This window comes from Ovis canadensis, chromosome 13 (genome assembly GCF_042477335.2).
Source record: "Ovis canadensis isolate MfBH-ARS-UI-01 breed Bighorn chromosome 13, ARS-UI_OviCan_v2, whole genome shotgun sequence".
NCBI classification, from domain to species: domain Eukaryota; kingdom Metazoa; phylum Chordata; class Mammalia; order Artiodactyla; family Bovidae; genus Ovis; species Ovis canadensis.
The window spans coordinates 75,677,375-75,687,864 of NC_091257.1; positions in this window are offsets into that span (position 1 = coordinate 75,677,375).

Consider the following 10,490-nt stretch of genomic DNA (forward strand, 5'->3'; position numbering starts at 1 on the left):
AGGAGATCAGTGGAGGAGTAACTCCAGAAAGAATGAACAGATGGAGCCAAAGCAAAAACAATACCCAGTTGTGGATGTGACTGGTGATAGAAGCAATGTCCAATGCTGTAAAGAACAATAGTGCATAGAACCTGAAATGTTGGGTCCATGAATCAAGGCAAATTGGAAGTGGTCAAACAGGAGATGGCAAGAGTGAACGTCGACATTCTAGGAATCAGCGAACTAAAATGGACTGGAATGGGTGAATTTAACTCAGATGACCATTATATCTACTACTGTGGACAGGAATCCCTTATAAGAAATGGAGTAGCCATCATGGTCAACAAAAGAGTCTGAAATGCAGTACTCGGATGCAATCTCAAAAATGAAAGAATGATCTCTGTTTGTTTCCAAGGCAAACCATTCAATATCATGGTGATCCAAGCCCATGCCCCAACCAGTAACGCTGAAGAAGCTGAAGTTGAACGGTTCTATGAAGACCTACAAGACCTTTTAGAACTAACACCCAAAAAAGATGTCCTTTTCATTATAGGGGACTGGAATGCAAAAGTAGGAAGTCAAGAAACACCTGCAGTAACAGGCAAATTTGGCCTTGGAATGTGGAATGAAGCAGGGCAAAGACTAATAGAGTTTTGCCAAGAGAATGCACTTGTCATAGCAAACACCCTCTTCCAACAACACAAGAGAAGACTCTACACATGGACATCACCACATGGTCAACACCAAAATCAGACTGATTATATTCTCTGCAGCCAAAGATAGAGCTCTGTCAGTTCAGTTCAGTTCAGTTGCTCAGTCATGTCTGACTCTTTGAGACCCCATGAATCGCAGCACGCCAGGCCTCCCTGTCCATCACCAACTCCTGGAGTTCACTCAGACTCACGTCCATTGAGTCAGTGATGGCATCCAGCCATCTCATCCTCTCTCATCCCCTTTTCCTCCTGCCCCCAATCCCACCCAGCATCAGAGTCTTTTCCAATGAGTCAACTCTTCACATGAGGTGGCCAAAATACTGGAGTTTCAGCTTCAGCATCAGTCCTTCCAAAGAAATCCCAGGGCTGATCTCCTTCAGAATGGACTGGCTGGATCTCCTTGCAGTCTAAGGGACTCTCTAGAGTCTTCTCCAGCACCACAGTTCAAAAGCATCAATTCTTCGGCACTCAGCTTTCTTCACAGTCCAACTCTCACATCCATACATGACCACTGGAAAAACCATAGCCTTGACTAAACGGACCTTTATTGGAAAAGTAATATCTCTGCTTTTCAATATGCTGTCTAGGTTGGTCATAACTTTTCTTCCAAGGAGTAAGTATCTTTTAATTTCATGGCTGCAATCACCATCAGCAGTGATTTTGGACCCCCCCCCAAAATAGTCTGACACTGTTTCCACTGCTTCCCCATCTATTTCCCATGAAGTGATGGGACTGGATGCCATGATCTTCGTTTTCTGAATGTTGAGCTTTAAGCCAACTTTTTCACTCTCCTCTTGCACTTTCATCAAGAGGCTTTTTAGTTCCTCTTCAATTTCTGCCATAAGGGTGGTGTCATCTGCATATCTGAGGTTATTGATATTTCTCCCAGCAATCTTGATTCCAGCTTGTGCTTCTTCCAGCCCAGCATTTCTCATGATGTACTCTGCATAGAAGTTAAATAAGCAGGGTGACAATATACAGCCTTGACATACTCCTTTTCCTATTTGCAACCAGTCCGTTGTTCCATGTCCAGTTCTAACTGTTGCTTCCTGACCTGCATATAGGTTTCTCAAGAGGCAGGTCAGGTGCTCTAGTATTCCCATCTCTTTCAGGAGAAGCTCTATACAGTCAGCAAAAACAAGACCTGGAACTGACTGTGGCTCAGATCATGAACTCCTTGTTGCCAAATTCAGACTTAAATTGAAGAAAGTAGGGAAAACCACTAAACCATTCGGGTATGACCTAAATCAAATCCCTTACGATTATACAGTGTAAGTGTGAAATAGATTTAGGGGACTAGATCTGATAGACAGAGTACCTGATGAACTATAGACAGAGGTTCTTGACATTGTTCAGGAGAAAAGGATCAAGACCATCCCATGGAAAAGAAATGCAAAAAAGCAAAATGGCTGTCTGAGGAGGCCTTACAAATAGCTATGAAAAGAAAAGAAGCAAAAAGTAAAGGAGAAAAGGAAAAATAATCCTGTTTGAATGCAGAGTTCCAAAGACAAGCAAGGAGAGATAAGAAAGCCTTCTTCAGCGATCAATGCAAAGAAATGGAAAACAACAGAATGGGAAAGACTAGAGATCTCTTCAAGAAAATTAGAGATACCAAGGGAACATACCATGCAAAGATGGGCAAAATAAAGGACAGAAATGGTATGGACCTAACAGAAGCAGAAGATATTAAGAAGAGGTGGCAAGAATACACAGAAGAACTGTACAAAAAAGAGCTTCACAACCCAGATAATCACGATGGTGTGATCACTCACCTAGAGCCAGACATCCTGGAATGTGAAGTCAAGTGGGCCTTAGAAAGCATCACTACGAACAAAGCTAGTGGAGGTGATGGAATTCCAGTCGAGCTATTTCAAATCCTGAAAGATGATGCTGTGAAAGTGCTGCACTCAGTATGCCAGCAAATTTGGAAAACTCAGCAGTGGCCACAGGACTGGAAAATGTCAGTTTTCATTCCAATCCCGAAGAAAGGCAATGCCAAAGAATGCTCACACTTTTAGGAGAAACACACTGACTGAAACCGCCCACCCACCCTGGCCAGGCCCTTTAGTAACCATTCACACGAGTTGTTTTATGACAGGAGATCCTGGTAAGGAATACGGAACTAGTAAGCCACCACCAACCGGAAGAGTTCAGGAAAGGTCAAAAGGAGATACCGCATGTCCGTCCACTTCCCAGAATCCCTCTCACTAGCATCCATCTTGGCTGGGCGATGCGTGTGCCACCAGGAAAGACTCTGAATTAGAATGATTGGCCAAAGACAACCCAGAAACTAAGCCCATCACCATAAAACCCGAGACTACAAGCCACGGTGGCAGAGCAGTTCTCCAGGGTTCCCTTACCCTACTGCTCTCCACCGGGTGCCCTTTCCCAATAAAGTCTCTTGCTTCATCACACATGTGTCTCCTCGGACAATTCATTTCCAAGTGTTAGACAAGAGCCCAGGTCCGGACCCTGGAAGGGGTCCCCATTCCTGCAATAAAACTACTGCGCAATTGTACTCATCTCACCCACTCCAGTACTCTTGCCTGGAAAATCCCATTGATGGAGGAGCCTGGTAGGCTGCAGTCTTTTGGGTCGCTAAGAGTCGGACACGACTGAGCGACTTCACTTTCATGCATTGGAGAAGGAAATGGCAACCCACTCCAGTGTTCTTGCCTGGGGAATCCCAGGGATGGGGGAGTCTGGTGGGCTGCCATCTCTGGGGTCGCAGAGAGTTTCGGACACGACCGAAGTGACTTAGCAGCAGCAGCAGCAGCAGCACATGCTAGTAAAATAATGCTCAAAATTCTCCAAGCCAGGCTTCAGCAATATGTGAACCGTGAACTTCCAGATGTTCAAGCTGGTTTTAGAAAGGCAGAGGAACCAGAGATCAAGTTGCCAACATCTGCTGGATCATTGAAGAAGCAAGAGAGTTCCAGAAAAACATCTATTTCTGCTTTATCGACTATGCCAAAGCCTTTGACTGTGTGGATCACAATAAACTGTGGAAAATTCTGAAAGAGATCGGAATACCAGACCACATGACCTGCCTCTTGAGAAATCTGTATGCAGGTCAGGAAGCAACAGTTAGAACTGGACATGGAACAACAGTCTGGTTGCAAATAGGAAAAGGAGTATGTCAAGGCCGTATATTGTCACCCTGCTTATTTAACTTCTATGCAGAGTACATCATGAGAAATGCTGGGCTGGAAGAAGCACAAGCTGGAATCAAGATTGCCGGGAGAAATATCAATAACCTCAGATATGCAGATGACACCACCCTTATGGCAGAAATTGAAGAGGAACTAAAAAGCCTCTTGATGAAAGTGAAAGAGTGAAAAAGTTGGCTTAAAGCTCAACATTCAGAAAACGAAGATCATGGCATCCAGTCCCATCACTTCATGGGAAATAGATGGGGAAACAGTGGAAACAGTGTCAGACTATTTTGGGGGGTGTCCAAAATCACTGCTGATGGTGATTGCAGCCATGAAATTAAAAGATACTTACTCCTTGGAAGAAAAGTTATGACCAACCTAGATAGCATATTCAAAAGCAGAGATATTACTTTGCCAATAAAGGTCCGTCTAGTCAAGGCTATGGTTTTTCCAGTCATCATGTATGGATGTGAGTTGGACTGTGAAGAAGGCAGAGCGCCGAAGAATTGATGCTTTTGAACTGTGGTGCTGGAGAAGACTCTTGAGAGTCCCTTAGACTGCAAGGAGATCCAACCAGTCCATCCTAAAGGAGACCAGTCCTGGGTGTTCATTGGAAGGACTGATGCTGAAGCTGAAACTCCAATACTTTGGCCACCTCATGCTAAGAGTTGATTCATTGGAAAAGACTCTGATGCTGGGAGGGATTGAGGGCAGGAGGAGAAGGGGATGACAGAGGATGAGATGGCTGGATGGCATCACCGACTCGATAGACATGAGTTTGGGCAAACTCTGGGAGTTGGTGATGGACAGGGAGGCCTGGCGTGCTGCGATTCATGGAGTCGCAAAGAGTCAGACACAACTGAGCGACTGAACTGAACTGAATGAAGTTTACTTTTGCTGGACACAGGCTGGAAGCTCTTCACATCCTCCTGTCTTCCCACCCTTGAACATTTCTCCCGCCCCTCATCCTGTAGATTGGCAGATCCTATGGGATCCGCTTGCAGAATAGATCCAGAATCTGTCACCTCTCACCTCCTCCACCCACCATCCCAATCCACCTCCATCCTTTTTCCTCCAGCACCATGCTCCAGCCTCTTGAGTAGGCTCTTTGCATCCCCTTTTGGTCACTAAGGTCCGCTTTCACCCAGATGCCGGAGGCCCTGTTAGAATCAAGCCATGCCACCTGTCAGAACACTCCCCATAGGCTTCATCTTTCTCAAAGTAAAAGCGAAGGTCCTCCCGAGACCTGCAGAGTGCTGTGGCTCCTCTGACTACTCTCCCCTTGGCTCAGTCCACCCGCTGGCCTCCAGATCCTGGAACAAGGCAGACACCCTTCCATCTCAGGGCCTTTGCACTTCCCATAGCCCAGATATCTTCATGGCTTGTTCTTGCCCTTTATGTCTTTAGCCAAAAGTCTTTATATCGTTTACCAAAAGCCTTTTCCTGTCCACTCTATCTGAAATTTCACACACATGCACATACATCCAACATTATCTTTTCCTTCTTGGGTTCACTTTTTCCTAAAGCATATATTACTATCTAATAGCATATTTTACTTCTTTATCTTGTTTTTGTTTTTGTCTGTTTCCTTCTTTCAGAGGGTAGGGACCTTTGTCTGTTTGCTCATTGCTGTGTTCCTGGTGTCTAGTCACATTTCCCAGCACCTGATAGGTCCCCACAGATTATGTTAAATGAATGAAGGAATCTCAGACTTTCTTCTGGGATCACTTTCTTTTTGCCTGAAATAGATCCCCCAAAACAGAGGTTCTCAGCCTGAGGTATACTTTTGAATCATTTGGGGAACTTTTAAAAATGTTATGCCCAGATTGATATCTCAGATCAACTGATATCAGAATGTCTGGGGTAGGCCCAGACATCAGGAGCTTTTAATGTTCTCTGGTGAGCCTAATGAAAAGACAAATTTGAGAACTGCTGTTTTAGAATTCCCTGTGGGGTTAGTCTTCTGGTGACAAACTTTCTTGGTTTTTGTTTGAAAAATCTTTATTTAGACCTCACTCTTTTTAAAAAATAATTTTATTTATTTATTCATTGGCTATGCTGGGTTTCCACTGCCGTGCGGGCTTTTCTCTGTTTGCATTGAGTGGGGCTAACTCTTTAGTTGAGCTGCACGGGCTTCTCACTGCAGCGGCTTCTCTTGTTATGGAGCACCGACTCTAGGGTGCTTCAGGAGTTGCAGTGCAAAGACTCAGTAGTTGTGGTTCCCATGTTCTAGAGCACAGACTCAACCGTTGTGAGCCACGGGCTTAGTTGCTCCTTGGCATGTGAGATCTTCCCATATCAGGGATTGAAACAATGTCTCCTGCATTGGCAGGCTGACTCTCTACCACTGAACCACCATGGAAACCCTTGGGCTTCCTCACTCTTGATAGACATTTTTCCTGGATATAGAGTTCTAGCTGGGCACCTTGAAGATAGCATTCTGTTGTCTTCCAACTTCCATGGTTGGTGTTGAGACATCATCACCTGTCAGTCTAACTGCTGTTCCTTCTTTAAATAGCTTTACCAATAAATAAATTATAAAAGATCCACCCATTTAAAGTGTACAATTTAATGGTTTTTAGTACAGAGTTGTGCAACTATCTCCATCTCATTTTAGAACATTTTTACCATCCCCAAAGAAACCCTGTATCCATTAGCAGACACTCTCTATCTCCTACTCTCTTACCCCCCAGCACTAGTTTACTTTTGGTTTCTATAATATTTCCTATTTTGGACACTTTATATAAATTTAATCTTACAATATATGGTTCTTTGTGATTGATTTCTTCCATTTAGCATAATGTTCTTGAGGTTCATCCCCGTTGTACTGCTATTCTTTTGAAAGTAATCTCTGTTTTTTTCTTTTCCCTCTGACTGCTTTTAAAATCTCTGTCTTTGGTATTGTGCATTTTCACTATGATGTGTCTGTGTGTAAAAACATATGGACTCTCTTAAATCTGTGATTGATGTCTGCTTTCTATCTCACTAGTTCCCTCGTAGCCACATCTAATCTGTGGTTTAACCCATCTGTTGAATGTTTTATTTTGGTTACTGTATTTTTCATTTTAGAAGTTCAAATCCATTTAGGTTTTCATCATTACATTACTTGATATAACTTCTTATACTTTAGAAATAGTTCAAGCTTGTTATAGATTTAAGTGCATTAAGTATTTCTCTTTTATCATATGTATCTGATAGTATTGCTATCTGAACTCTGAGTGTCTGTTTCTGCTGGTTTTCACTCCTGTTGGCTTTTCTCTTCTGAGCCTGCTGGTTTCCTAGGTTCACGTTCCTCTCAGCCAGAACACATTTGTACTGGAGGCAGATGCATTTCTTTCAGTGTTCTGGTTGTAGCCTTGTTCCTTCAAGGGAAGAGTTTGCATTCAGTTTGGACATCCTTCACCTCACTGGATAGACTCTGTAATCATGCAAGCCTGGGTTCAGTCCTATGTGTGTGTTAGTCGCTCAGTCGTGTCCAACTCTTTGTGACCCCATGAACTGTAGCCCGCCAAGTTCCTCTGTCCATGAATTCTCCAGGCAAGAAAACTGGAGTGGGTTGCCATGCCCTTCTCCAGGGGAATCTTACTGAATCAAGGATCGAACTCTGGTCTCCTGCCTTAGCAGGCAGATTCTTCACCATCTGAGCCACTGGGGATGCCAATAATAAATGTGAAGATCTCACAGAGCTCCTATCGCTAGGATTTCAGGAGCAGCTTCATAGGTAGTTTGAGCACAAGGTCTCTCAGGAGGTATAGTTAAGATGTTGGCTGGGGCTTCAGTTATCTGAAAGCCTGACTGAAGCTGGAGGAGTAAAGCCCACTCACAGACTTGGTTGGTGCTGGTTATTGTAGAATGCATAAGTTCCTTGTCACATGCATCTCTCCATAGGCTACTTGAGTGTCCTAGCAACGTGGCATTTGGCTTTTCCTAGAATAGATGATCCAGAAGAGCAAGGAAGAAGCCATAATATATGGTCTATCCTTAAAGTCATGCTCTTTATTTTTAGTTTCCTATTAGTTACTGTCACCCCAGCTTGGGGTAGGAGGGAATGATACAAACCCATGGATACCAGGTGCTACGGATCACTGAGGGCCATCTGGCTATCACATATCAAATGAGATAAGGCACATAAAGCACTTAGAACCATGCTTGGCATGTCATATGTGCCCAGTAAACATTAACCATGCCTAATAAGTGTCCTGGCTCTGCTCTGGGCATGTAGGATCTGCACATTTACTCACAAACATTTATTGGGCTGCTCTGTGTGCCAGGCACTGTTATTGGAGTCAGGGAGACAATTGTAAGCGAAGCAGATACTTAGACTTATGAAACCTACACAGACAAACAGAGGAGAATGTCCTGCCAGGTGGTGCTAAGTGCTGTGAAGAACCACAAAACAGGGTGAGTGGAGAGGGAGCAAGGACGGAATAGGGCTATGCCTCTTTCCATGGGAAGCTGGCACAACTGAGGTTGTGGTTCAGATTTTGACCCAGTAAAGCTCCCCACATCTGTGAGCCCATCCTAGCATCACAGGCAGGTAGAATTTATGCCCAGGTTATACCAATTTTACAGACACAGAGAGGAGCTAACATGAGTTCTCTGAGTCCCCGAGGAGGCAGGCTTTCTCCAAACACAGAGGTTCTCCAACTTGGATGCTCAACAGCATCACCTAGGGAAATTGTTTTTATCAGTATTATTATTTATGTATTTATTTATCTTTGGCTGTGCTGGGTCTTAATTGCTACACGTGGGCTTTCTCTAACTGTGGTGAGCGGGGGGCTATTTTTTTGCAGAGAGGAAGCTACCCTTTGTGGTGCAGGGGCTTCTCATTACAGCAGCTTCTCCCATTGCAGAGCACAGACTCTAGGCACACAGACTTCAGTAGTTGCAGCTCGAGGGCTCTAGAGAGCAGGCTTAGCAGTTGCAGCACAGGGGCTTAGTTGCCCCTGGGCATGTAGGACCTTCCCAGTCCAGGGATTGAACCCGTGTCCCCTGCATTGGCAGTCAGATGCTTAACAACTGGACCACCAGTGAAGTCTCCTTGTTGCTTTTTGAAACCCCAAAACCACCACATGAAGGAGCCGGCACTGAGACCACATGGAGCAGAAGTGATCCTCCCCAGCTGAGGCTCCCTGGAAACAAGTGAGTGAGGCTGAGCTGCCCCGTGGAGCTGTCTACTGTCTGCAATTGCAGGAGTGACCAGCATCACATTGATTGTTGACCCAGACAATCACAAACCATGATGTTTAGGGAGTTGTAAAGCAGCAAAGACTGATACAGCCTAGTTACCCGGGAAGAGAATTCTCCTTCCTTCTCTTGTAGCAAGTTTTTCTTATTCTTGGTAATTAACACTAAGTGCCCAACAGACAAACTCCAAATTGTAGACTTAACACAGGAAGCTTCGTTTCTTGCTCAGTAAAATCCAGTGTGAATCTGGTATTCCTCCTCTTGGTTCAGTTCAGTTCAGTCATTCAGTCGTATCTGACTTTCTGCGACCACATGGACTGCAGCACGCCAGCCCTCCCTGTCCATCGCCAACTCCCGGAGTTTACTCAAATTCATGTCCATTGAGTCGGTGATGCCATCCAACCATCTCACCCACTGTTGTCCCCTTCTCCTCCCGCCTTCAATCTTTCCCAGCATCAGGGTCTTTTCAAATGAGTCAGTTCTTTGCATCAGGTGGCCAAAGTATTGGAGTTTCAGCTTCAGTCCTTTCAGTGAATATGCAGGACTGATTTCCTTTAGGATAGACTGGTTGGATCTCCTCTGTCTTATAGCTAAGGGAACATGAGGCCTAAGGTGGAAGGGAAAGACTGGTATGGAGGCCTACCAGCTCTCAATTGATTCAGCCCAGAAGTGACCACGCTTATGTCACTTCTACACACACATTATTGGTCAGAACTTGTCCCGTTGGCTGAAAGGGAAGAAAGGGCACGTATGGGAGAACGGGATACAGTGGTGATGCCTGTCTTTGCCTCAAAGAACATACCACAGATAGAATTAATTTCTTCATTTGTGTGGTTACCTGTTTAACATCTGTCTTCTCTGTTGGACTGAAGTCCATGAGGGCATGACCATGTTGCATCCATCTCTCTGGGGCCTACCTTACAACTGGCATTAGGAATAGTTGTTGAATTGCTAGTTGAATGAATAATTGGGCAGGTCACGGTGTGATCTTTTGTGTTTAGCTCCCAGTTGCAGAGAAAATCCCCAATTAAATGTCTAACAGTTCCTCCCTCCCAGTAACACATATGCATTACCTCTGATATTGTAAATCTCTTACACAGTGATCATCCAAAGAATACAAACAGAACATGAAAGTCCCTACTAGTTGCAGCCAGGGGTGTGGCTATGTGCATTGCTTGGTGAGAGAGGATTTACACTTTTATGTGATAGTTCTCACACAGCTGCCTCAGAGTGGACTTGGCAAAATCTCCTGCTTCAAGGCAAAAACTTGTCTGCAGTTAGCAAGCTATTGAGGGAGCTTCTGCAGTTCTCTTCCTCTGCACTTTTTCCCATTCCTCCTCCCTCTCAGAATTTGGTTTTGTGCAAGCATCTTTCCCCCACCATCCCAACTCCCTATATGTAGCATGAGCCCCAGGGAAACTGCTGGAGAATTGACATGATAATTAGCATAACTGCA